At 37.5% G+C, this 27,629-nt stretch overlaps 1 long non-coding RNA gene across 1 annotated transcript; it reads left to right on the forward strand.

Annotated features, from left to right (window-relative positions):
• The first annotated feature begins 1,575 nt into the window (after positions 1–1,575).
• Positions 1,576–26,478, forward strand: LOC140142464 (uncharacterized). The gene is made up of 5 exons (XR_011857515.1): positions 1,576–1,798; positions 5,545–5,643; positions 15,637–15,820; positions 17,065–17,243; positions 25,303–26,478. It is a non-coding gene; the product is annotated as an uncharacterized lncRNA (long non-coding RNA).
• The last annotated feature ends 1,151 nt before the right edge of the window (positions 26,479–27,629 follow it).

Genomic DNA, 27,629 nt, shown 5'->3' on the forward strand with positions numbered 1-27,629 from the left:
CACGTCCGCAGACACGCTATGAGAGGACGTAATAAATACGGGAAAAAGATGTTTGTTGTTTAAACAACATGAAGCGGTACTATAAAGAAAAATAAAATTAAAATGAGGACAAAAAAGTACGAGTAATAGGCCAACGGGTTAAAGTAACTAAATGAAACGGGAACGAAACAAAGAAGGAAAGAAACTAATCAGGAAATGTAAGAAAAAGAAGCTAAAATAATGAGAACAGAATTAAATAAAAAACATGGAAACGGGAAATCACAAGCAGCAAATAAACAAAGAAGCTAAAGGGAAATGTAAGAAAGAACAGATTTAGAAAATAATGGGAACGAGGTTAAATAAATAAATAACATGGAAACGGAAAATCACAAGCTAAGCAAATAAAACTAAAAAAGAAAGTGCAAGAAGAGACAGGTTTAGAAAAATAAAAGGTACCTTTTCAATGATTCTACCTGTTCAGTAATTATTCCTGTTATGGTGAACGCTCCCATCTAGCGGGGACCCGCGCGAAGCGCGGGTATCCCGCTAGTAATAATAATAATAATTACAAATAGCGAGTTAGGGCATACGCCCTAAATGGGCAGGCAACACTAGACTAAATCCTCCAGTCTCGAATATACGCACGGCCGCTACACTGTGCTGTATACATCGATATTAAATAGAGGGTGCATGCCACTAAATCCGCGTGTGAAGCGGTTTCCGGTAAAAGTTTATCACGACTATAGTCCCAACTTTGCATAAAAAATGTGCAAAATCGGTACAATATTAACAATTTTAGTGTTGCAAATCGTGTTTTGCTAGAACTTGTGAATGTGATCTCTACTAATTTGAACAGAAAACGCGAAAATTTGAGTGATGTTTACGATGATGAGCGCATGAACACACGAGGTCAAAACGCGGTTAGCAGTCGGACGTAAACAAGGGAAAATCGGGTCTTTTTATATAGCGCTATTTTTCTCAAAAAGTAGACCTAAAATATGGTGTCATTTTCAGATATGTTATGCAGAATTTTGTTCTGATTAAGATGATATCAAATATATATTTCAAAGTAAGACGTAACTCGACTTATAGCCTAAAACGTGACCCCTATTTTGCACGTAAAGTCTATGGAAAGCTATTTTGTGGCATGTACCCTAGACTTCAGTGGCTGTATACGAACGAGCCGCCGCCATGTTTGTCCGCCATTTTGCGAGTGAGAGGCCAGGGACTCAGGCTAAGGCAACACTAGTACCCAAAACTGTTTCATATTAGCTAATTTCAGAGATTAAGTACGCTAAACGTATTTACGTGTCATACAGATAACTATTGTGTAATAAAAGTATTTTTTGTGAAGTTAATTTCAATTTTTCATCATGCATGTTTTTTCAAAAATGCCCTAACTTTGTGGGGATGAGATTATTAGTATAAATTAGGACTTAGGGCATCCAAATGACCCAGGGTCACCTGTGTTAAAGGTTCCATTGCCTCAAACCCAGCTCTATGACTGGCAACTTCTGACTTCCGGGCCGAAGACCTTGTTTATCAATCAATCGATTTCATCAGCTCAGTCACCGGGGCTCAGTGTAGCTGTGTCAACGCTGTCATGGCTGTGTAGCTCTATTTTTGGCCCTACTGATTTTATATCTGGTGTTTCAATTTCGACAAAAACCCGCGTCCGTGGTTCGTGGAAAATGCTTCGTCATGACAGTGTACATGTGTAGGAAGGTCTTCAATCGATCTAATTCGTAATGTACTGTATAGACGAGGTGTATGAATGATGTTACAATTCATGAATCATGTGAATTACATTGCAATTCAGGTAAGCTTAAATTTTCTTTAATGTCATGAATGATGAATGTAGACACATGTAGAGGAGGTGTACCATGCACAACTGCATGATGCTGTTACATTGGTACTACTAAGCTTAAAGGCCCATTCAGTGATTTGCTCATCCGGACGATCGTAAAAATCATCAAAATTCAGATTTTGGTACCTTTGTAATTGGCATAGATGTGCTAACATAGCCTGCTAGTGGTTCGGTCGAAAGCCGTGTATTTTAGACAAAATAAAGCATTTGATGATTCTGGACTTTTGATACTGACAGTACAAAAAGTCCGACTCGAGATCGAAAGAAGCTCACTCTCCACGTACCAACACGCGTTGCGTATTGTTTCTACTACTTATTACATCAGTAGCTACTATTTTAAACAAAATTTTAACTGTTTTTCATATTTGAATTGACCGTTAGTTTGCCTCGGTGATCTTTAATTGCTTATTTTGTTTTCTACTACAAAATTGTAGCTTAAAAGCGTCTGTTTTAAATCAATTTAGACTCTACTTCCCCCGTGTTAGAAACACTGGACTAGGAAGTTTTTCCAGTCGATTGGTGGCGCACTGTACGAAAATCTCGATTTTCTCAGAGTTGAAGTAGAAAACCTTTCTAAAACTTCTGTTTTTGACTAATTTGTCGATGTATTCAGGGAAAAGTGGTTTAATGAAATTCTGTAGACTTATTCTTTATTTCTAAGCAACTCTGACAAATTTCCATTTTTTTTTAATGTTCCTGTGAAATCACTGAAAGGGCCTTTAATATTCTCATGTGTAACTGTAAATCATTTGCAAGGTCTCTGGTTTCATACTACCCTGCCGCTTGCTGCTGAGCGGCGTGGCGCACGCGCATTGGCATTGGCAGACATACTATAAAGTAATTCTTGGCCAAGCTCGAACATACCTGTTGCACTGTATGATCCATGTAGCGTACAAATCGTGTACCGTACGCAATCATGTAACATGAGTGCATGCTTTCTACTGTACGGTACCTCACTTAGCGCACTATGTTCCAGCTTGGCCAAGAATTTAATACTTAGATAAATAGGCATATAGTTTAGCTGCAACTCTATGTCTATAACGGACTAGATTAGGCATATAGTTTCTGCAACGCATAGGCCTAGATATAAAATTGTTAATTCTGATCTTAGCCAGTGGCTGTGGTTTAGCTTGTAAGCACTGCATTTCATTGAGTTCCTGTATGTCGTCTAAAACACGGTAGAGGATATGGTGCGCGTACATGCATCATTACGCAACACGCTTGTCGAGAGATGCGCACTAGCTGCACGAAGTTCTGCGAAGTAATACGCCACACAGTACGCGCAACTGAATTTGTTAATTTTAGAATAAGGGAAGTTTTCATGGCTGTTTGTACATATAGTTAATTTATTTTCCCCTAAATAAAACTAGTTTTAGTTATCAAAATAATAATTTACGGTAACTGACTAAAGAATGACAACAAATGATAGGAATTTTTGTTTTTACTATCCTCTACGTATGATGGACGACAGACAGGTCCAATTTTTATCGTAGTGTGCGCCAGCATCCACTACGCAAAATATTGGTCTTGCCTGTCGTCTCTCATACGGCAAGCAAAACTCTTGCCAACCCCCAACCCAACCCCCTTGCCCCCCCCCCCCACAGTAAAAAGCCAAAATTACAAAAATGTCACCTTTTTGCAGTAATTTTGCACAAAATTTGTTGGTTTTGCCCCCCAAAAAAAAAATTCACTTTGCCCACTCAATGCCCCCATTGGATGAGAGCATGATTTTTGGCATTGGGTGAGAGCAAAATGTAAAAATATTTGGGTCATTGGGTGAGAACAATTTTTTAAATGGAACTTTTGTGTTAGAGCCAAAACAGCGCCACAGAAACCTCAAACATCAAATTTCTAGTTCTAAATCTAAATCTAAATGGCTAAAAGTAATAAAATCAGTGATAAATGAAAGCTGCTGTTCAAATTGAACTTAAGGGTCTTTGGTTGACAGATCAAATGCAAAAATAGGGTGTCTTCCGGTGACAGAGCATTTGTTAGTAAAAAGATATGGGGTCTTTGGGTGACAGCGACGCTGAAAAGGGGATCTTAACAGCCTCCAAAGTGGGAGTGCCCCCCGGATTGCCAAACTCAAAAACTTTACAATGTGCACAATCTTGGTCATACTGCAATGATGATTGTTTAAATTCATGCACACAGTTGTCAGGATGAAATAACTTCATGGTTTGATTGACACACATTTATGTTACAAACATGTGTGTCAAACTGTTTAAATTGAACTCCTGTCAACTGTGAGCATGTTTAAAAGTATCGAAGTATGGGACCCCCCCCCAGGTCTACACTCCCTGGACGCCCATCAAGTTACGCAGAACTTTGGTCCATGGATGAGGGCTCAGTCCCCCCATGTTGGAAAGGCTTTCATGGGGCATGTTCCCATTATTAGTGAACTTCTGTATTTTTTAAGTGGGAGTAGGTCCTTTTGAGAGGTCAAATATGATGAGTTGCCAAAATCAGATCATAAAATATCCTTTCCTTTTTGATCAATTTTCAATACATACAATCAAATAAAAGTCTGAGTCTGCTGCTGACAACTCACCACACGTAACTTTCAAGTTAAATGACCCTCCACACTTTAAAAGTAGGCCTACAAACATATCCTGTGCATGATACACATCACAGTTTTACCAAACACAACTCCAGTATGGTACTCTGACTTAACTCACCACATTAAGAACACACTAATAAGGTTCTTTCACTTCCGATTCCAACCATAACCAATGAACATAAAATGCTACATATCCAATCTTCTACATTAGCTAACTCTTGATTTCCAATACTCTGAAGATAACAACTCACCATATATTTGAACTCACATTGACTACATTTTTTGTATCCCCACTCAGTTACTCAGAAAGCCCACTATTCAGAAAACAGAAAACCTATCACCCAAGGTCCGCTATTCAGAATTGTGGGCTTATTTTCCTTTTAAAAAATGACATGCTAACCAGAAGACCCGCTAATCAGAAAACCCATTAATCAGAAGGCCCACTACTCAGAAAATATATTCTGAGTAGCGGGTCTTCTGATTAACGAAATTTAATGAGCCCGTTTGAAGAATCACACCCAGACAACCTGCCACTCAGAAAACCCAGTTCTCAGGGTATCATTAGAGTTAGAGGTTAGGTTAAGGTTAGGGCTAACTCAGTTCTTTCAAATGATAAAAGCAGGCCACTATATTATAGTCATAGTGGGCATTCTGAGTAGCGGGTAAAGGATCAGATACAGCCCGCTAGCCAAAAAATGCTAGTCGGGAAAAAAATTAGTAGCGAGACTTTTACATAAAATACAACAAAAAGCCCACTATTCAGAAGGCCTGCTGCTCAGAAAATTCTGACTAGCGGGCCTTCTGAAAAATGGGTTTTCTGAATAGCAGGTCTTCTGACTACCAAGTCCTCTGAGTGACAGGCTGCACCCAACATTCTATGCCATGACCAAATCTCATCAAATATGTTTGTGTAACTCCTAATGTGACATCTTAACATATTAAAACTCTCCAAATATCTTCCCCAGGAATGGCATCCACCATGGGATCACAATTAATTGATTAATTTGAATTAATAAAAATAGCACTACTTTTCTTGCTGAGTTCTAAAGATAGACCATTGTCCAGCTCATGATACAATAGTAATATGCTTTTATTTATTTTGTATGTTTTACATTATGTTTGCTTTATATACACTTAGAATGGCTGAGAAATCTATTGTACTGGTCCACCAATTTTTTGAATGGGAATTATGACAGCGACAAAAGATACTGAATTTTGATTGTATCTGCAAAACAAGGTAAATCAACATTTGCATTGGCTTAGGAAGATTTTTAGCACATTTGCAACGCAAATGATGCTATTGTCATGGTCCAGATTTCTGTATGTTTTTTTCTTTCTCTGCTACATCGTTTGAGCAATGGATCTGGTAATTTGAGGCAGCGATCTTTGCATGATCGTTCATGATTGTTACTTATTTAGCTAGGAAAATTCGGAGGGAAAGTGTCATTTTTGGAGCATTTTGTTACGAAAATTTTTACCAAATTTCATGGAATAGTCTCCTATGCAGACTGTTTGTGGTGCTTTTCATATTACAAACACTGTACAAACTCCTTGATCTGGCGATTTTGTAAAAGAGATGTTGAACTTTACTGCTTCAGTGCGGCTACAATGTTTGCTTTTCAGTGTTGCTTTGCCTTGCATTCGGCAAGTCAATAGATAAAGCACCAATTGGGCTCATGCTGTCTATAGGCCCCTACTTCTGTGCGCGAGCCATGAGCAATTAGTGTCTCAAATTCTCCAAATTAGTGCACATTCAGAACGATTGTAGCAAAACTTAGTTTATATCATTGGCACTGACACATTTAATGCTAGTCCAGACTTTGTGTCTTTGTAACATATTAACACCTTTCTAGTTTTTCAATTAACACATTTAATGCTACAACATTTAATCGTTTATTGGTCTTGAACAGATCCTGTACACTGTAAATATAAACTTAGAAATGTGATTGACTATAGCATGTAAGAAATTAATGTCCAGACTTGATGTCTTTTTAACATATTAACACCTACTTGTTAGGTCATTGTTAAGGTGGTGTTAAAGGAAAGGTTTAGGGAAATCATGAATTCCAACATTTTTGCAAATATCTCCAAAACCTTTCATGATACAATCTCAAGTCAGTTTGTACTTATGTAGGGATATGTTGGCCATGTTATGAAGGTAATAAAACCGTTGCCATGGTAACCAAGCAGTCGCTATTGGCTTCTGACCAATCACATTGAAAGTTTTTTGCTGTTTTTTCGAGTCGCAAATCACTTCATTTGTCCCAATAAAAGTATACTCACATGTTGAGTCATGTTCCTGCGCACCTCCACTGATTTTCCCGTAAAAAAAATACCAGTGGAATTCCCCCTGGGGGTCAAAGTGAAATTTTTGTTTTTTTGGCCACAGATTCCACATTACTTACAAACTTTTTACGGGAAAATCAGCAGGGAGGTCATTCGTGATGTCCTTGAACGATTTGACACCATTTCCTAATTTATTTGGACATGTGCAATTTCAACCATATGAGAGCAGTATCCAGGTCTGAAATTTCTCGGTCCCTGGAGAGCAATAATCAGAGGATGTAGGGTGCTGAAAACACTGCCGAAAATCTTTAAAAATAATTATCTTCTTCTCTGCCAAAGATGAAAACGATCCATAGACCTTAAATTTGCATTTTAAACCACCTTAAGTTGTAAATTTCTCAGTATCAATAAAATTACTGAGCAAACATAGATAATGGAATTATCTGTGGAGCAAATTAATACGCTTAATTCCAATCAGTTAATTTCAATCATTTACAATCTGATTATATTATCTTCTGTGCCAAAGATGAAAACGGTCCATAGATCTTTAATTTGCATTTAAAACCACCTTAAGGGCAGTGTAATGGGAGCGAACATTGACCTTTTCGAGCATCATTATTTCTGAATTGTATGTCCAAAGTATATAAAACTATACATTTTTGGAAAGGAAATGAGTCAAGGAATCCCATGGTGACGTCAGATTTTTGTAAAAATCTCGAGTTTTTGAAAAATCACAAAAAATCACTTTTTTACCCCAATTTTTTTGTGACAACTTAAAAAAAAATCCGTTCGGAGTAAAAAAAATTCAGTTAGCTTTTTATGAAGAAGAGACATGAACTTAGGGAAGGTTTTTTTATTTTTTTGAAATTCGTCTCTTTTTTCGAAATATTGAAAAAAACATGTGAAAAAGGCAATTTTGTCACTTTATTCAGCTAAAAAATGCACATAATGGTGTATATTTTTGTTTAAAACAAATATTTTGAAAAAATGAGAAAACCTTCCCTAGACTTTGATGTACTCTAAACGATAGTGCAAAAAGTTTACCTTTTGCTTGCATATTTTTCGAGTTATCTTGTCACAAAAATCGTGCAATATTGTCAAAAGTGAACTATGAGCAATCGACGTTTTAGTAAAAAAATGTCAAAATTATGCACAAAATTTCCTTATATTTTAAAACGGCAAGACTTTCACGCTTGTAAAAGCTGTATATGGTGCATGGTCTAAATATGCATCTTTTTGCACCAATGAATTTATAATGTCTGCTTTTAGTGCGCCAAAATTCAAAATAATTAAAAAATCTAAGTGGCATTTTGACTGCAAATTTTTGTTTTGTTTACACCACATTTGCCGGCGTTAACAACATACCGAATGCGCCTTGACTGCGTTGGATATACGCGCAGAGTTGCGCCGCGTCACGCGACGCGAATCGCGCGCGTAATCACAATATTTCGCATTCGCGCATTTCTGACTCATTATTTCCCGCCAATTTACTAAGCTGTCTTGAGCCATGTGACTTTTTAGAGTTGAAAAGAGTGAAATAAATCAAGCAAAAATACGTGTAAATATTAACAAGTTGTATTTAATCAGTTTCAAGTGAAAGAATACATCTTAGTGTTGATAAATATCAAGAAATCTCAAATTCGGGCGTGGACGAATGTATCTTCCATTACTCTGGCCTTAAGTTGTTGTACATTTCTCGGTATCAATAAAATGACGGAGCAAATTAATACCCTTAATTCCAATCAGTTAATTCCAATCATTTACAATGTGATTAAAAAAACTAAATGTTTAAAGGGCTGTAACTACAGATCTATAATACACTGTAAATGAAAATATCTACATGTTTCAATAAAAAAAAATTGATGTAACTGCTCACAGCAAACCCAAGAATAAAACCACCCATATTTAGCGGCACACAAAGTACACAGGTTCACTTCCCACATACCTAGTTTATGCATATTTTTAACATAATGTGACATAAAAATGAACAAATATGCTACAATTTTTATTGAACCTTACCTCTGGCAAAACTACATTTTCCCAGATTATTGTGCAATATATTATATATTTATTTGTATGGCGCAGTTGTATACAGGTTACTGTATATTGGTTACTATATATTGGTTATAGATGGTACATTTAACTCCACAACTTCAAAAATACGCACTCACACAACAAAAGTCCTAACATTCCCAGCAACCAACTCCACACAACTCAACCCTATAAAATACCTTCAACTATAAACTACAAACCAGCAAACATGAAACAATCCAATTATACCAAATCTACATTGCCTGCCCAATGCAACCAGCCAAAAACCTGTCAACAGCACCAAATACACTAACAAATATCTACAACATTACAGGTTGATCTCGATAACTTTTCAGTCTTTGCGGACTTAGCATTTTTTCCTATCTTCTGATACACTTCTGATCCCCGGTTCTGGTGATACATGAAATTGTGATATAGCCCTCAGTCGCCACAACAGCTTGTAAAGATATATCTATATAGGAGGCCTTACGATCCCTCCGTTTTGGAACTGTAACCATGGTAGGTCTAACTCTTATTTCAAATCCTAACCCCAAAACATATTTCTAACTCTAATAGAAAATCCTAACCCTAATACGTATACCCTATTTTGTAACCCCAAATCAAAATTCTAAATTATACACCTAAAGACCTCTAAAAACGTATGGGTAGCCATGTTAACGCTTGCTCTACAGAGTCTAAGTATTTATAAATGAAATTCTATCGAGAACGCCCATTAAAGTAATTTCTAATCCCACCGATTGATCATAACTGAAAAAAAAAATGAATCCATAAATTCCACAGTCTTAGGTGTCATCTGAAATTTATAAAAGGGATACAGAGCAGAATTTAAAAGCCAAAAAATCGGCAATAACGAGACACGAACTCTAGACCTCGTGATCACAAGTCAGTAACCTAACCACTACACTGTAGCAGAACTGTTGGTATTCATGCGAATTTATTTATAATAAGGATAACAATAATTAATGACGCAATAACGGTCTACCAACATAATATAACTTCAAAAGGTAATATCTATTTATTTTACACCATGGTAGACCGTACTAATTTGGCTTATGGAGAAATAATTACCTATATACATATCGCAGACACAAAGATGTGTAATGTAACCGTGCATATTTTTTTTTTAAAGTGAGATAAATGCAGCAAAATAGGAAAAAACCATGGGTTTTAACACAATACAGTAGCATGGACAGAGCATTAAATACACTGAAATCGATTGCGATTATAAGCTTCCCCAGTGGCTCATGGTTAGTTCACCCGCTTCTCACACGAAAATCATAAGTTCGAATCCATGTAATGCTGTTATTTTTTCTTTATTTTTCTCTTTTATTTCTTTTTCTTACTCCGTTACTTCAATTGAGGTAGACCGCATTCTTTAAAATTATAAAACAAAACAAGTATGCACGGGTTTATTTTTTTTGTTTTCTAATCAAGAGATGTTGCGTTTACTTTTATTTTCTTCTATGGAGTAATTGTTGGTGAAAACAATAATTCACACATTTCCAATTTACCTTTTTGACAGTTACAGTCATGAATAGTAAACTTAAACAGGGCACAAAATATGGTTTTAAGATTTTAAAGTGACCAGTCTCTAAATTTCGAAATTAATGATAGAAACTTCCACGGTTTCAAATTTGGTATCAATTATTCCTTCCTTCATTCATTCATTCATTCATTCATTTATTTATTTATTTATTTATCTATTTATTTATTTTTCACTCATTATAACAAAAATTATCTTATTTACTTTGTGTGTACAAATGTGTTAGAACACTTATGGAAAACGTACACTATGTTATGGCCTTATTTACGTAATTTTTAACGTGATGAAATGAAGGTTTCTTTGGTGTCAAGTCTATATTTTTTTCCAAACACCTCAATCCTCCCCCTTCCCCACCAATCAATGTTGATGTCACTATACTAGGCGCGCGTGACCAAAAAAGTAGGACTCAACATTGATCGGGGGAGGGGGGACTCAACATTGATCGGGGGAGGGGGGGGGGGCTTATCTTGGTACTCACATAACATTATTTGATTTTCCACCACATTATATAAGGGTATGGCCACTTCATGTATTCTACAGTGCGTTATGTGCATAGCATAGTCTATAAGTTGCTTAAAATGACGCTGTATTTCCAAAGAGTAGTGATTTAGTCGTCAGAAATACATGACATTTGTTTGAAATGATTTGTTTGAACATATTTACAGCATTAATCCCAAACCTTAACCATAATACGTATACCGTATTTTGTAACCCAAATCAAATTCTAAGACTTCTCCAAACGTATACCGGCCCATTTCATCGGCTGCCGAATTTGGCACCTTACTTGGTCCGGAGACTAAGTCCCAGACCCCAGGCTGCTTGGGTAGCAATGTTAACGCTTGCTCCACGGAGTCTAAGTTTTAAAGACTGAAATTCTATCGTGATCGACCAGTAATGATCAATAAGAGAGGTACACCACTAACCACGACATCTCAAATTAACTTGTCAGTATACCTACTTTGTGCAATTTCACTGGTGCTTATTTGAATTCTGCGATGTCTTGAAGTAATTTGGCAACTCAATTTTAGTACAATATTGTATTTCTAATGTATTTTATAGTGTTTTTCTGCCTCCGCAGGAGGTAGTTTGCTTTGAAATTTAAGCCTAAAATGCCGCACATTGCGCGGCATATAGACCGATTGTACAAATTTATATTCTGACAAGGGGGTGACAAGTACTCTAATTTCCGCCCAATATCGAGAGCCCAATACATATCCCCCACCTCTTTGCGCCATACATAAATTCGCCTATCGCCATTTCCGAATGTTCAAAAAGGTAATCACGCTTCCTCAGCATGTGCAATAAATGAGCATTAAAATTAATCTTATTCTATAGGGATTCTAGAAACACCTAGCACGTGGCGACAATGGTGTGGGTCTATCAAGTTCATGAATTATGCATTAGAATTTTTCAAGCTCATATGTTAGTATAATTGAAGACCGAATTAAAAGACTAGCTTGCGTATGCCGTCCTGCAGGACAGCAACCAATCACGGCGCGCCTTTGTCATGACGTCAGACGCAAACTAGTCTTTTTTAATTCGGTCTTTAATTATTAGGTTGTAGCCTCAGCGCTCATCAGCAGCTTTATCGTTGAAGACAAGTCGGAAAACCGTTATGCTGTGACAATGGGAATACACATCAAACAAGGTTTAATTTCATGATTACATGAAATCTGATTATCAATGGAAAAACTTTGGCTGGAGAAGTTGAAGCTGACGTTCATGGCGACACTTTGGATGTGATAATTTGACATCATGGATTGTTTTGTGCAAAATTTGAGGTATTTTTGTGCCATTTAATACGCGGGGAGTCAGCAGGCCGACTGGCATGCAGGCTAGCAGGCTAGGCTCGACTAGGCCGCAATCATCGTGCATGCGTGTCTACATCATAATAATAGGTTGAAATGATGGGATTGAAAATGCCTTTTCAGAAATATTGATGTTTATTTATATTTCTAAAGCTCTGTTGTTATGATTATGATATATTTTATGCATTCTATTTTCTTGCTTTTAACATATTTAATGTATACTTGTTTATCAAATTTTCAATTGTATAATGTTGTTTTTAATATTGTAAGGCGATTTGGACTTTTTTGAAAAGGCGCCTAATAAATGTCTTTTAATAATAAATAAATAATAATAATAATAAAAGACCGGCTAGCTATTTGATTTCTCTGCATACGAGATGTAGCCTATGTGCTGTGCCGTGTTCAACGTACACACGGCATGTCATGATCATGATGATGTTGCATTTGAACTGCAATGTATGGTATGATACGCCTAGCCGCGCCTATGGCCGGCTTCATTGCTGTTCAAATACATGTAGGCCTACTAAAGTATTGTAATTTTATTGCGTTGATATAATTCGGAATAATTCGTTTTTAAGTATTTGCTTCCCCAATTCCCATGCGTGGTTGGTCATGTTGGTGGTATGTATGTCAGTTTTTTCATGCAAAGTAAAGATTTCAGATAATCAGATACAAAAAAAAACAGTCTTTGCATCGGGGCCTGAGATTGGAATTCCAGTTTCCTTTCTCACGAAGTAAGGGCTAAGAGTAAAATTGTACAATTGTGTTTGGGAGTGGCCTTCTCTCTTTTCTTTTTCCTAGCTATTTTCTTCCATTTCTTGCTTTGTTTATCAAAGCTATCTAGGCCAGCATGCATATATTAGCCTACACTGGCTATCCAGGCTTGTGCATTTGTATGAGCTTGGAACGGTCCATGGATTTTCCATGGATTAGCATGTGTTCCTCACGGACCAACCTGGGTAAACAAACAAACAAACAATTAAAAGAGCTATGGCACTGAGGCATGGTACATGGGTAGAACACACACTATACTACAAAATTACGGTTGCGTTTTGGCAAATTTCAATTTGCATAATTAATTAGGGCCACTTATTAGAAAAGTTGATTAGGGCCCTAATTAATTATGCAAATGGAAATTTGCCAAAGGCATCCATTGGTTTTATATCTTATTTTGTAGCCGATCTGAACATTTTACTTTGTATAATTCTTGCATATATAATTAGAAAATAAGGCCTACCTGACAACATTGCATAACAAAAATAAAAGAAAGTTGTTGCCAACTTCTTGGTTACGTGCCATTTTGACAGGCCATATTTTGGTAACCGAATATCCGATTAAAATAAAATTTTCAGTCTTGTAATCAGGAGAGAATGGGCTCACATATGTCAATCAGACAAAAATCTATATCCAATAGCGTTACCTTAAAGCTAGCATTATAAGTGTCTCCTTAAGGGGACTCGATCTTTTGTGCGTAATTATAGAGGGCCAGGGGATTCACTCTATCATTAAAAAAATTATTTGAAGAAGTCAAAGTGCCCTAGGAATAAAAACTGTAGTGTAATTCACGCCAGACACAATTTCTTTATACGACAAAATTAATTTTTGTAATCGATCAAAAACAAACGTTTTATATCAATTTTAAATTTAGCCTGAATCCGTAAATATGGTACCTCTCGCCCTTTTTTAGGTCAAGGCTATTTTTACCATTATGCAGCGAACCATTGTTGAAGCTATTTCACATACTAGAGAAAGAATGAGCCCATATAGCCTACTGTTGAAATATCTTTTGTTGATAATGTCATGAAGTCGTAAATTTTAAGGTCAAATTCCTAAAACCAAAACAAAACATTGCGACGCAGATAATTCCCGACTTACGCAATTTCATCATCACATCAGTGTCTTTATTATTTGTTTGAAACCTTTCCCAAACGTTCGTGCTATTTATGCATAAAACGGCTAATCTATCTTTACAAACCGCGTCTTTTTTTAGTAAACAAAAGGCTAAAGATGGCATTATGAGATTTATCATTTATCATTACACTCATCCGCTCAACTGCCACCATGGTCGAGCGGTAAAGCGCTAGACGCGTAATCAAAGGAAGTTTAGAATCGCTGGTTCGAGTCCCAACGAAGCCTGTGGAAACTTTTTTTCTTCAAAATTCATGATCGCATTCCGAAATGAGTCACTTGTCGGTAAATCATGTATCGTATCCTTAACTAATAACAAAAGTTGCCCACTGGTATCTTGGAGGCATTGTCTTTTTTAAAGACATTTCTTGTTTAAATGTGTTTATAATTATGTACTGTGTAATTTTAGTTCCTTTATTTGGTGTGTGTATAAGGGACCCCATCTAGTGGGCCTGCGTGCCTGTTCGGGGTTGCCCTTTTGCAGCACACACCACAATTTGATATTTTTATGTGCAATGAAGGTAATAAACTAAACTACACTCTTTATCACAGCCCTGCCAATAAACTAATAAAAAATAACAACTGCACTTACAAACAACATAACAAATAAAACCTGCACACAACCACCAACACAATGAATTTCAATTCCTGACCATAACCCATAACAAACCTACTACAGCACCATTGGTGCTCTTGTTTGCAAAATATATAGGTCACAAACACTCTTTCCTCTATTTTATCACAATTTGTTAACTCCACCTATAGGATTATTGGGGGAGGCTGAAAGGTATTCAGGCTCCCACAAAAATTAATATTCAGGGGCTGAGCCCCCCCCCCCGTTCCAAAGCATATGATTTATGTGCTCTTTGACATCTGTGGTTCAATGCTGTTGCAGTGGTACAAACCGCATGAGCGTACTAGTGCAGCGCCATATATTAAAAAATTGTGCACCTATTGCTATGGTAGCTAGTTAATCCGATTATTACTACACTACGAATAGTAATTTCATATTTATGCCGAGTCCATTGTAGCTATGTTTCAAAGAGCGGTATTATTTTTATATTCAATCAATGATTGAGCAAATACACAGGTGGTGAGTGTGGCCTGATTATAGTGAAGGACAATTACATTCAAAAATAGTGTAACTTTGTTATGGTAATTATATGTTTCACTCACCTACCTACCTACATACATACATATTTAGCATTTATAAAGTGCTGCTACAAGAGCGTAGCGCTGCACAGTGCACACAATATTGAAGGTGGCAAAACCCGGTGTCAAAAGGCCAAAATACACAAGCAAAATATATAGAGAGCAACAGAGCAATTAGAAAGAATTATACAAATGTGTCTTAAGAGCCTTCTTAAAAACAGCAAGTGATGTAGATTCACGGATATTGATTGGTAAACGATTCCACATTCCGGGAGCATTATAGTAGAAGGCCCTGCGCTCCGCAGACTTCAGCAGTTTAGATGTACATTTGTGCTCTGTCAGTTGTGTTGTGTCAGATGCTGAGCACAGTCCAGCTCTACCAGGTTGATTGAGAGTGATACAAGAGAAAATGTAATTAGGAGCCATATGATTCATGCATTTGTAAATGATTAAAAGTTAAAACAAATTCTTATTTCCACAGGCAACCTTAATGCAGTTCTTCCAAACATGGAGTGGCATGATCTTGCATGTTTACGGACTTGACATATCATCTTCACAGCCCAGTTCTGGATGCGTTGAATACACTGAATGTCAGTTATGTTTGACCCTATAGGAGCTAGTCCATAGTCGATTTTAGACAAGATGAGGGCACGGATGACAAGATGGCAAGTATCACAAAGAGAATTGATCAAAAAATGATTTCCCTCATGAAGTTGGTATCTGTCGATGAGTTGACCACATCACCATGGCTGTCATTTTTAAAGGCAGTATATGGCACACATGGGTCAATGAGTTACATCCCCGGGTTACATCAAAATGACCTTGTGTGGTATTTAGTTCCCAGGATGTGAGTTTTGCCTGAGGCAATTTATGGTTAAATGTTGATCCCTCACTACAAGTGTTACCATCGATTTGGTTAGAAAGGAGGTAAGACATGATCAAATCTCTCCAGGTTACAAAACGTAATGTGTATTCATCACTACTTCTATGTGAATATCAAACACTTCCTACTCTGAAGTACAAAGTACCAAAGCGGACGCACACATTTTGCCGACTATGAAGGCATACATATACCTGCAGCAGAGACGCAGCACTACGCACTGTTAACGCGCGGTATACGCGTGCGTTGGCACTTTGTACTTCAGAGTGGACAAACTGTAGGAGACAAAATGATGTACCGTGATTGTATATACTTGTAACTCTTAAAATAGATGTCTGAACAGCTCTGAACCCCATTATCTATATAGTATGTAGATCAGTGACAAAAGTGGGACTTAATCCCAGGGACTATCACTTGTTGGGAGCTAGTGTACGGAGATGTTGATGCGTCTAATGCACGAGCCCCAAAGGGGGGAGTGTATTAGACGCATCAACATCTCAGTAGAGTAACATGTGATACGTATTTATTAACCTATTTCATACACGACTAAAACAAAACCTGTGATTTTTGCAATTTCTTATAACAAAATTGTCAGTAAAAATGTTGGAAAATGCAAGCAAATATAAATGCATCCACCCGAAAGAAAATGAACGCGTCCGAAAACGCTGCGCGCCAGTGCAATTATACAATATTTATGCACAGCTAGTAATTTACTAATGCTTGCTCTGATTGGTTCTCACTATCTAGGAGTGTATGAATGCTTTTTATCATAACACCTAAAATGTTGGCCCATTTTCAATTTGGTGCTGATTGAGATGTCAATTAAGGTAAAGCAATATTGTAACATAGTTCATAGGGACACCCTCAATGTTTTTCAAACTCTACCACACGTACACACATTTACCAGGACCAGGAAGAAGAATACTTATAGATTATAGGGATTTACTTAGTATGAAAAAGTTATTCTTTCAACTCCTATAAAATGATTATTCTGTTATAGATATGCAATTTGTTTTTGTTTTTTCTCAGGGATTTGTTTCTCACTTCGGTCTGGTTTTGCATGGCACAACACAGGCTACACAGCTCTAGATAACTGGTGAAAAAGTGCTTCAACGATTCTCCTTTACAGACACAGATTATCCAACCTGGTATGTTCACAGCAAATCTCGACCAGCACTGGACGGTATGAAACATATGGGTCAGATAAAGTGAGTGCGAGCACTGGACTATTAAAGCCATAATGTGTGATTTTCATAAAATAGATTCCTAAATGTTAGTTTTCACTTATCACATTGCCCCCTTTTAATTTTGAGCCAAACAAATGAGGTAATATCAAAAATTATGATTTCACTCCAGCGCTTAAAATGTGTGTATTTAGCTTGCTGTTCATATTACATTGATCTATTTATATTGCACCAAGCATTGCGCAGCTGGGATGTACACAATATGTGTGCATGAAGAAATTTGCAGCACTTATCCAAAGCATGAAAGGGTGCTCACTGCGCAGTTTACTTTAGCGTGCAAATATTAAAATAGCCAAACAATTCACTAATACATTTTGAATTTGGTACTGATCAGACCCACCTCCCATGTAACTTTGGAGCTAAGATTCTTTTACATGTAAGTGCAGCATGGAGAAGCCTTTTTTCAGAAACCTGGAGGATAAATGCTTGTTCTTGTGAAAGGTTGCTCCATTTTATAAAATCTTATTTCTTGAATTTCCACACTAGGTGATATCAGTGATGTCAACTTGAAGTGAACTCCCATCTCCTATGCACAATTTATCCCTTATATACCATGTGTCTTTGAATAGCCCACCAACCCTGTGGTTAAGAGACTAGGAAATATTTCCTAATATCTCATACCCTCGTTTGAATGTCGATCTTTTCTAATCCTGCCTCACATGTCAAGAACAATTTAGCCCATTTAATCTAGCAATGTGACTGTACAGTGTATGAGGTTGGGCATATAGGACAAATACACTGGACTTTTCATTAAGCCAATTTACTACCAAAAGCCGGGGCCACTGTGAGGTGGGCCAAATAAAAATTAGTTTATATTCTTGAACATGATTTAACCATAACCTTCATGCTTCATAGAAATTGATACATATCTACCCATAATGTTTGCTTATATTTTCTGTCAATAATTGGGGCACTATATAATGACAAATTTGGACATTAAACTCTCTCATCTTCCCCTGGTTAGGTTAGGCTATAGTATGATAGTTGTTCCGTTATATGACCTATGACACATAACGCGCCCTGTTATATGACCTCTGACACATAACGTGCCCCGATATGTGACCTATGACACATACCGCGCCCGTTATGTGACCTATGACACATAATGCACCCGGTTATGTGACCTGTGACACATAACACACCTGTTATGTGACCTATGACACATAACATGCCTCGTTATATGACCTATGACACATAACGCACCCGTTATATGACCTGACACATAATGCGCCCGTTATGTAACGTATGTCACATAACGCCCCCGTTATGTGACCTATGACCCATAACGCTCACCGTTATGTGACCTATGACACATAACGTGCCCCGTTATGTGACCTATGACACAATGCACCCCATTATGACACGTAACGTGCCCCATTATATGATCTATGACACATAACGTGCCCCGTTATGTGACCTATGACACATAATGCGCCCGGTTATGTGACCTATGACACATAACACGCCCCGTTATATGACCAATGACACAAAAGGCGCCCCCGTTATATGACCTATGACACATAACACGCCCCATTATATGACCTATGACACATTACGCACCCTGTTATATGACATATGACACATAACATGCCCATTATATAACATATGACACATAAAGTGCCCCGTTATATGACCTATGACACATAACACACCCCATTGTATGACCTATGACACATAACATGCCCAGTTATGTGACCTATGTCACATAACGTGCCCCGATGTATGACCTATGACACATAACATGCCCCTATGACACATAACATGCCCTGTTATGTGACCTATGACACATAACATGCCCTGTTATGTGACCTATGACACATAATGCACCCGGTTATGTGACCTAAGACACATAACGGGCCCCGTTATATGACCTATGACACAACGTGCCCCGTTATGTGACCTATGCAGAGGAGAGAGAAAACAGAGCGTACCACCAGTCAAAGTCCCCGTGTGTTGTATGCGCTGAGTTCTCGCATATTCATGAGGGCCGATTGTTCGATCGTGCTGTGTCAAACAATAACGCCAGCGATGTGTGCCTTCGTGTATACATGATAGAGCATTGCGTGCTTTCGCAATTATGCGATAGACCATGAAAATATGCGGTAATTGCGTAGCAGTCTCGCCTGTCGCATTTCATGGAACAATCGGCCCTCATTATCGATGCGGAGACTTTGACTGGTGCATAGGGCCTGCACTTTGGCTCGTTTTTTGCAGGTTTACATGGTCCAATAATCACAAGATGACTGACATGTGGTAACAAAGGAAGCAGTCACTGCAATTTGATTATGTCCCATATGATTGGCCATTCAAGACACCCCTGTGAATATACTATAGCGGCCTTTTCAAACTATAATACCTGTTTGCTTGACTGTATTGACAATACCCGGGAACAATACACACAGTATATGCATTGGACAAACTTTTTACAATAAGCATGATAAGTGATGATGTGACCTCCAGATTTATACATCGTTCGTCTCGCACACTGACAACATTTGATTGAATGGACTGTAGGCTACTGCGCCGTGATTACGGTGAAGGACACCGGTTCAAATCCTTTGTTTGGAGCCAATCGATAAAAGCATGTACAGTTTATCCCTACATAACCTATGTCTTGAATACGCTGGCAAAGTTATGTAATAATCGGATTAATACTATATAGCAGTAGGTAAAAACAAGTTTTGAATAATCTGCGCTATAAAGTCCCATTCAGTGATCCCAGCGAAAGTGAAAAAAAAATCAAATTGTTACGTTTATAAATTTTTTTGATGAAAAACAAATGGCAAAAAAACAAAACAGGAAAACGACAGTATTGACGAAGTTGAAGCCCCATTCAAATACATGTAGCTAATTTATATACTGTCAGTACCGGTATATAAATTACAGACTCACGTAAATGCATTATTTTTTGTCTTAGACACACGGTTTTCGGCTGAACCACTGCACTAGCAAGCTATGTTAGCACATCTATGACAATGACGAAAGGTACAAAATCAGCCATAGGCCTTTAGATAGCAGAAGACACAAAAGTGGTGTTTTATGACCTTTGACATTCTTTTGTGGCGAGTGACATGGTCTTTCAATTCACGCCGAGTGTCCTTGACAGGTTTGACTATGCTTCAGTGGTCATGAAAGAATTCAAAAGATAACCTCTGCTCCAATAATCCCAAGCAATTGTCTGAAACTGCTCCTCGGATCATAAGAACTCAGTCCTCAAATGATAGTCATAATAATGTCCAAAATATAAAAATTACTGACTATCATTGAAGACTGAGTTCCGCAGTCTAGTATCCAAAATCTGAATTTTGATGATTTTTACGATCGTCGGATGAAAAAAATCAAAAAATCACTGAATAGGCCTTTAGTTCCCTCTCCTTACCCTGGCAATATAAATCAAAGAAAAATAAAGAAAGAAAACAAGAAAAGAAAATTAACCAAATTAAGGGATCTGGAATGAGCGTTTTGAGCGTTTCGATAGTATTTTTGTGGGACATGAGAGCACATCAGACATATCGAATTGCATTCTGAATACGAAGAATGTCTTTCTGATATCAAATAAATTTCATTGTTTGAAATTCACGATATAATACAAATTTTATGGCAAATTATTAAAATTTGATATTTTTCACATTTTTGATAAATAACAGTCCTCGAAGTAAATATCATAAATCTAATGTTATATTCTTAAACAGTCCCTGGCATGATACCATACATGTATAGGCCTATGTATAGTAAATGTGTCTGCTTTATCTGTTTTGTGCTGTTTAAGCAAATAGTTAAACATAATTTCCATAAAATGTAAGCTTTTCCTGTCAGCTAGATATGTCCCCTTTTAATTTTGAGCAGAACAAGTGAGGTAAAGCAAAGAAAATTGAAATTTACTACTACTAGCGCCAATGAAAGTTATAAGATTGTAAAACGGTACGATCCTCTGGGTGGGGGTGTGTGTGGGGGTGTGTGCGTATGTGTGTCCTGCACGCGTATTTTTTTTCTGCAACTATAACGGGACGCAATACGATATCGGTATGTTATAAGAATCAAACTTACAAGAAAGATGGCTCTTGTCAAATCCTACAATTCTGTCAGAGAAAATATGCATATTTGCATTAAATTTTTAATTAATTGACATAATTGATTAATTAATAAATATTTTATTTAATGATTTACCATAATTCCAAATATGTCAAACAATATGTCAAATTAAAGCTAATGAAATGCTTTATAAATTGGTCAGAGCGCATTTTGCAGAATGCATTTAGTACTTTAGTTACATGATTCCAAACATTCTATTCCAATTTTTTTGCTATACACGCATAGGAGCTGTACTTTTAAAATCCGCGCCTAATCAATAATAATAGTCTTTCACTCCATTGTCAAAGTACTGTGCTCCCTGTAGCTGTAGCATTATGGAGTGACCAGGTCCTAGAGTGTGATGGTTTTGTAGCAGATGACAGTGCTCATTCAAGCCTGTCAAGGTCAGTTAGTAGCCACTTGCTGAATGGATGGCCATGATCAGGTATCAAAGAGATGCCTTGTGCAGCTGCCAATCACAGTAGAGGTTTGATAACATTTTGTTAAAAACCCAAATGTGATATAAGGACAAAGCTGTGCATGTTGGTACTTAATTGTTTGGATTCTTACGTTGAAATTCCCTTGTATTAGTATTTTTATGTGTAGTGTATAGTGGTCATAAATTATATAGCTTTTAAATTTTGGGCATTTTTGCTCTGTTGCACTGTACCATTATGGAATTTGAGCAAATCAATTACCGACATAAGCAGGTATACAGTGTATTATTTTATTTTTATTTCGTATCTCAGGAGCACAGCTCACTTGGTAAGGCATCAGAATTTGGTACACTAGCGCTTCGAACTTTAAATCGGAAGGTGGTGAGTTCGAGCCTCATCACGGTCACATTAATTTTATAAACCAAATATTGTTCGAACTTTTCATATTTGTTTTTCTTTTATTGTTTCTTTTCTTGTCTTTTTTTTTCTTGTTTTCTTTATTTTTTTCTTTATTTTTCTTTGATCCATATTGCCAGTGTAAGAAGAGGAGGGAACTAACGGCCCATTCAGTGATTTTTTTCATCCGGACGATCGTAAAAATCATCAAAATTCAGATTTTGTACAAGACTGCGGAACTCAGTCTTCAATGATATAGTCAGTAATAATCTTTTGGTCATTATATGACTATCATCATTTGACGACTGAGTTCTTATGATACATCATCCGAAGAGCAGTTTCAGACAATTGCTTGGGATTGTTGGGGCAGAGGTTATCTTTTGAATTCTTTCATGACCACCGAAGCAGAGTTAAACCTGTCAAGGACACTCGGCGTGAATTGAACTGACCATGTCACTCGCCACAAAAGAATGTCAAAGGTCATAAAACATCAACTTGGTGTCTTCTGCTAGTGGTTCAGCCCTAAGCCGTGTAGGCCTATTTAAGACAAAAATAATGCATTTACGTGAATCTGTAATTTATATACTGACAGTATATATAAATTTAATAGCTACATGTATTTGAATGGGGCTTCAACTTCGTCAATACTGCCGTTTTCTTGGGTTTGTGCCAATTTTTTTCATTAAATTTTTTTATAAAAGTAACAATTTGATTTTTTTTTTTTTTTTTCTGGGATCACTGAATGGGGCTTTGCAACGCGATATATTCAAAACTTGTATTCACCTACTGTTATAGCATTAATCCGATTATTACACAACCTCACCAGCGTATTCAAGATATCCAATGCAAATAATCACCTAGATTATGACGTATCATACCGTAAATATGGCGGAGTACTCAAATTCATTCAACAAAAGCATGATTACAAGCTATTGCAATCTACCGCGACAGCTCGTCTCACACACATAACAAATGCACAAATACGATCAAATAGGTTGACGACAACGTTTGATTGAATGCACTGCATTGTGCCATGATTACGGTGAAGGACACCGGTTCAATTCCTTTGTATGGAGCCAATCAATAATTTCACGCACATCCTCTATTATTGCCCAATTATTGCCCGGGATGATTGCACACTGTAAAAGAGCAATTGTTATAATGTTTGATGAAATCGTGTTTAACTACCGTATTTGCTTAAGAAGGGGCACAATACAGATAAAGCAGACAGATTGACTACATGTGGTACATGTATATACATATTAATATAGGGAATGTGTGTGAGTCGAGTATTACCTAATTATAATAGGGGCGTATCCAAAAATGAATTCACGCCCCTTTCAAATGTCGAGCCAAAGTGCAGGCCCTATGGTACGGGCTCTGTTTTCTCTCTCCTCTGTGGACCTATGACACATAATGCGCCATGCTATGTGACCTATGACACATAATGCGCCATGTTATGTGACCTGTGACACAAAGCATCCCATTATATGACCTATGACACGACGCCCCGTTATATGACCTATGACAAATAACGCTTCCGTTATGTGACCTATATGACACATAACACGCCCTGTTATGTGACCTATTACACATAACGTGCCCCGTTATGTGACCTATGACACAGAACCTGCCTGTTATATGACCTATGACACATAAACGCCCCATTATGTGACCTATGACACATAACACGCCCCGTTATGTGACCTATGATGCATACCATAACGCGCCAGTTATGTGACCTATGATGCATAACATGCCCCGTTATGGACCTATGATACATAACGCACCCCGATATATGACCTATGACACATAACGCGCCCGTTATATGACCTATGACACATAACATGCCCTGTTATGTGAACTATGACACATAACGTACCCGTTATGTGACCTATGACACATAACATGCCCGTTATATGACCTATGACACATAACGCACCCCGTTATATGACCTATGGCCACAGAATTAGAGAAGGAGAACTGGGACTCCCTATACCGCCACATACAATCGCTCCGTCAGCTAGGGGGAGAAAATTATAGAGACGAACGAAAACAATGTGGCGTCGAAGCATCTTGGTACTCGTGTGCAGGTCGCATCAAGTGCGTCTCTCAAATGCACCCTTCATCCATGTCGCACTTGCATGACAACGAATGCCTCGAGTGCATTCCGAGGGAAACCGAATACCCCCAATTTTTGCTCCATTCATGCCTGTATTAATATGGTGGTCAAGTCCCTATTCTTTGTCTTTAATTATGTGCGCTCAGTTATGTGACCTATCATATGTGACCTATGACATGACACAACCCGCCCTGTTATATGACCTATGACACATCACATGCCCTGTTATGTGACCTATGACACATAATGCGCCCTGTCATGTGACCTATGACACATAACGCATCCCGTTATGTCCAGTCATGTCCATAATCATTTTGATACAGCCTGTATACCTGATCCGTGAACTTTGTCTTTAATGCCTTTTTAAAGACAATTCTTGTTTCAAGTTACACTTGCAGCTACCTACTTTACAGTTGAATTGTAGCTCTGTAAATCAACTACTATGTAAATTTCAGCTACTGGATAATTGAGAATCATAAAACAAATCAAATTTCATGGAATCATTCCGGGTTTCGTGATTTAAATCATGTTGAATCAAATCGCAATTTAAATCACATGACTTGTTTCAAAAAAAAATTTTTGATAAATCATAAATGTAAGTTAATTTCTTTCTTAAATTGATGGTTTTACCTCATCCCTAATGCTTCTACAACTTCTGGATACAATTAAAATACCTCTATGATGTCATTTTTATATATTGCCAAAAATTCACCTTCAAGATGTAGAATCATGATTTTACCAAATATTTTCTTTGAAAATGTAAAAACATGTTTCGAATATTTGTAAATACCTGATAGGATTGCGCATTATGTCTAGCTTTTTACTGGTCTCTTTTGACTCTATCATGGGGTATAGTTCTCGGAATAAAAAAAATTAAACAAATCAATATAAATAAAAAAGAATCGGATCTAAATAAAAAAAAATCGGATTTAAATTTGAACAATCTGATTTTCAAAAATGAAATTTTTAATTTATATTTTGGTTTATTTCTTTACAGATGACATTTGAACTTGTACTGGAAGGAATCATCTGGATCAACATGCTAAAGCAACAGATGGATCGAGATGATGATACTGTAGTGATGAGTGATGACGATGTGTAAAGTAAATGCAAACACCTGTGCCATATAGCATGTTGGCACTTCAACTAGGCAAGCGAATTAAAATTTGACAGAAATAGACAACTTGTCAACAAAATGGCTGGTAGGACCTACATGTAAACATGTACATGTACAGTATATGTATAGGCCTATACCTAGGCTTAGAGGACTAGCTAGTAGTAGTCACCTGCTGTTAAACTTTTAACCCAAGACTGAGTACAAAGAAACGTTAACAGAATTAAGTTTTAGAAGAGAATATGTTGATCTCAATATATACATGTATAAGTGCAATCTGGGATTATATGACATTAATCTAGATGATTATGTAGTTTGTTACTGGTGGAACCAGCTCGCTAGTATTAATTATTAGTTCCACAAATTATGTTGCTTTTCACAGCACCTTGCGAATGGTAGTGAGCTTTAGCACCCGGCTTTAGCAACAATTGCATTGCTCAATTCACAGGGAACGTGTAGAAGAATTCAAATAACTACGTTGTGTCCTCATTTAAATAAAATTCTGTCAACCATAAGGTACCATAGGGCAATTCTAAAGAATGGTTGCGGAATCGAACTGAAGACCTTTCCCTCTGTCACTTAAAACTGTCCACCAACATGTCTGCTATTTCAATTGTTATAGTACCGTTCCAGGTGAGTTTATTTGATAGGGTCTATACAAGGAACTTATTAGGTCTAGCAGAGATAGATGTGTTGTAGGTTATTCATGTACCTGTAGTGTATGTAACAGTGGATGCTGGACAATATTAATATACTGATGTTTGATATAATGCAGACATGACCTTAAAATAACAACATACATGTATGTAAACAAGAGCTCATTTTGAGGCCACCCCACCACGTATGCATCACATCCGCAACCAATAAAAATGCTATTTCTGTTATTATTTTGAGATTTAACATCTTCGAAAGCTTTAATTAGAAATACAATGTACATCTTTGGCCCGCTATCAAATTTTTAGTTTAGTTTAGTTTAATATCTTTATTGCACAAAATATCAAAATGCGGTGTGTGGTGCAAAAGGGCAACCCCGAACAGGCACGCAGGCCCACTGGATGGGGGCCCTTACCCTTACGAAAATGACACGCTTTTTTTGCAAGCGTGCAGCATGAATACGCACACATGTCGCACATGTGCATATGAAGCGTGCGCATGCGTGTTTTTGGAAAAAAACACGCATGCACATGCATGCACGGTGCACGGTCTGCACGCTTTTATAGCATGCAGGGCTGCATGCGTGCAGGTGCTGCACGCTTGCAGGAGCTGCACGCGTGCAGGAGCTGCACGTTTGCAGGAGCTGCACGCTTGCAGGAGCAGCATGCGTGCAGGAGCTGCATGCGTGTTTTTGGAAAAAAACACGCATGCACATGCATGCACAGTGCACGGTCTGCACGCTTTTATAGCATGCAGGGCTGCATGCGTGCAGGTGCTGCACGCTTGCAGAAGCTGCATGCATGCGTGCAGGTGCTGCACGCTTGCAGGAGCTGCACGCATAATATACAGGTATTTACACTTCATGCATGTCTGCTGAATTCAACAACTATACTTAGACTATGGTTTCCTGGGGAAAAATAATCATAAAAAACAGACTTTTGAAACTTACGCAATTCGATTTTTCTTGCAGAGACAATTCTTGATATGCTCAACATCAACAAGACAATGATGAAAACCCCTAAAATACACTTAAAACTTATAAATTTTCAAAGTTATTAGGAGCTTCTGAGGAGCCAGCACTTCTATGATTCTTGGCAGTTGGTGACCTCTGACATCCCATACTGCACTGCTGCTTCCTGCATTTATGCGTGCAGTGCACGCATCAAGTTTGCGTGCAGAGAATATAAGTGTGCAATGCGTGCACTGCACGCTTCAAGTTTGCGTGCAGAGAATATTAGGTGTGCAAATGCGTGCACTGCATGCTTTAAAGTGCGTGCAGGGAATAATGTGCAAGTTGCGTGCAGCGCACAGTTTATTATGCAAATATGTGTGCAATTGATACTTGCGTGCATTGCCTGCACGCACATGGCTAGTTCGCACACATGAACACGCTCTTGCTCGCTTCTGCACACTTTTGCACACTTATTTAAGCGTGCAGCACGCTTCTGCACACATTTTTTCTTGCCTGCATTTTCGTAAGGGTATACACACACCAAAATAAAAGAACTAAAATTACACAGTACATAATTATAAGCATATTTAAAAAACACTATAAA

This window comes from Amphiura filiformis, chromosome 20 (assembly GCF_039555335.1).
Source record: "Amphiura filiformis chromosome 20, Afil_fr2py, whole genome shotgun sequence".
Classification (NCBI taxonomy): Eukaryota; Metazoa; Echinodermata; class Ophiuroidea; order Amphilepidida; family Amphiuridae; genus Amphiura; species Amphiura filiformis.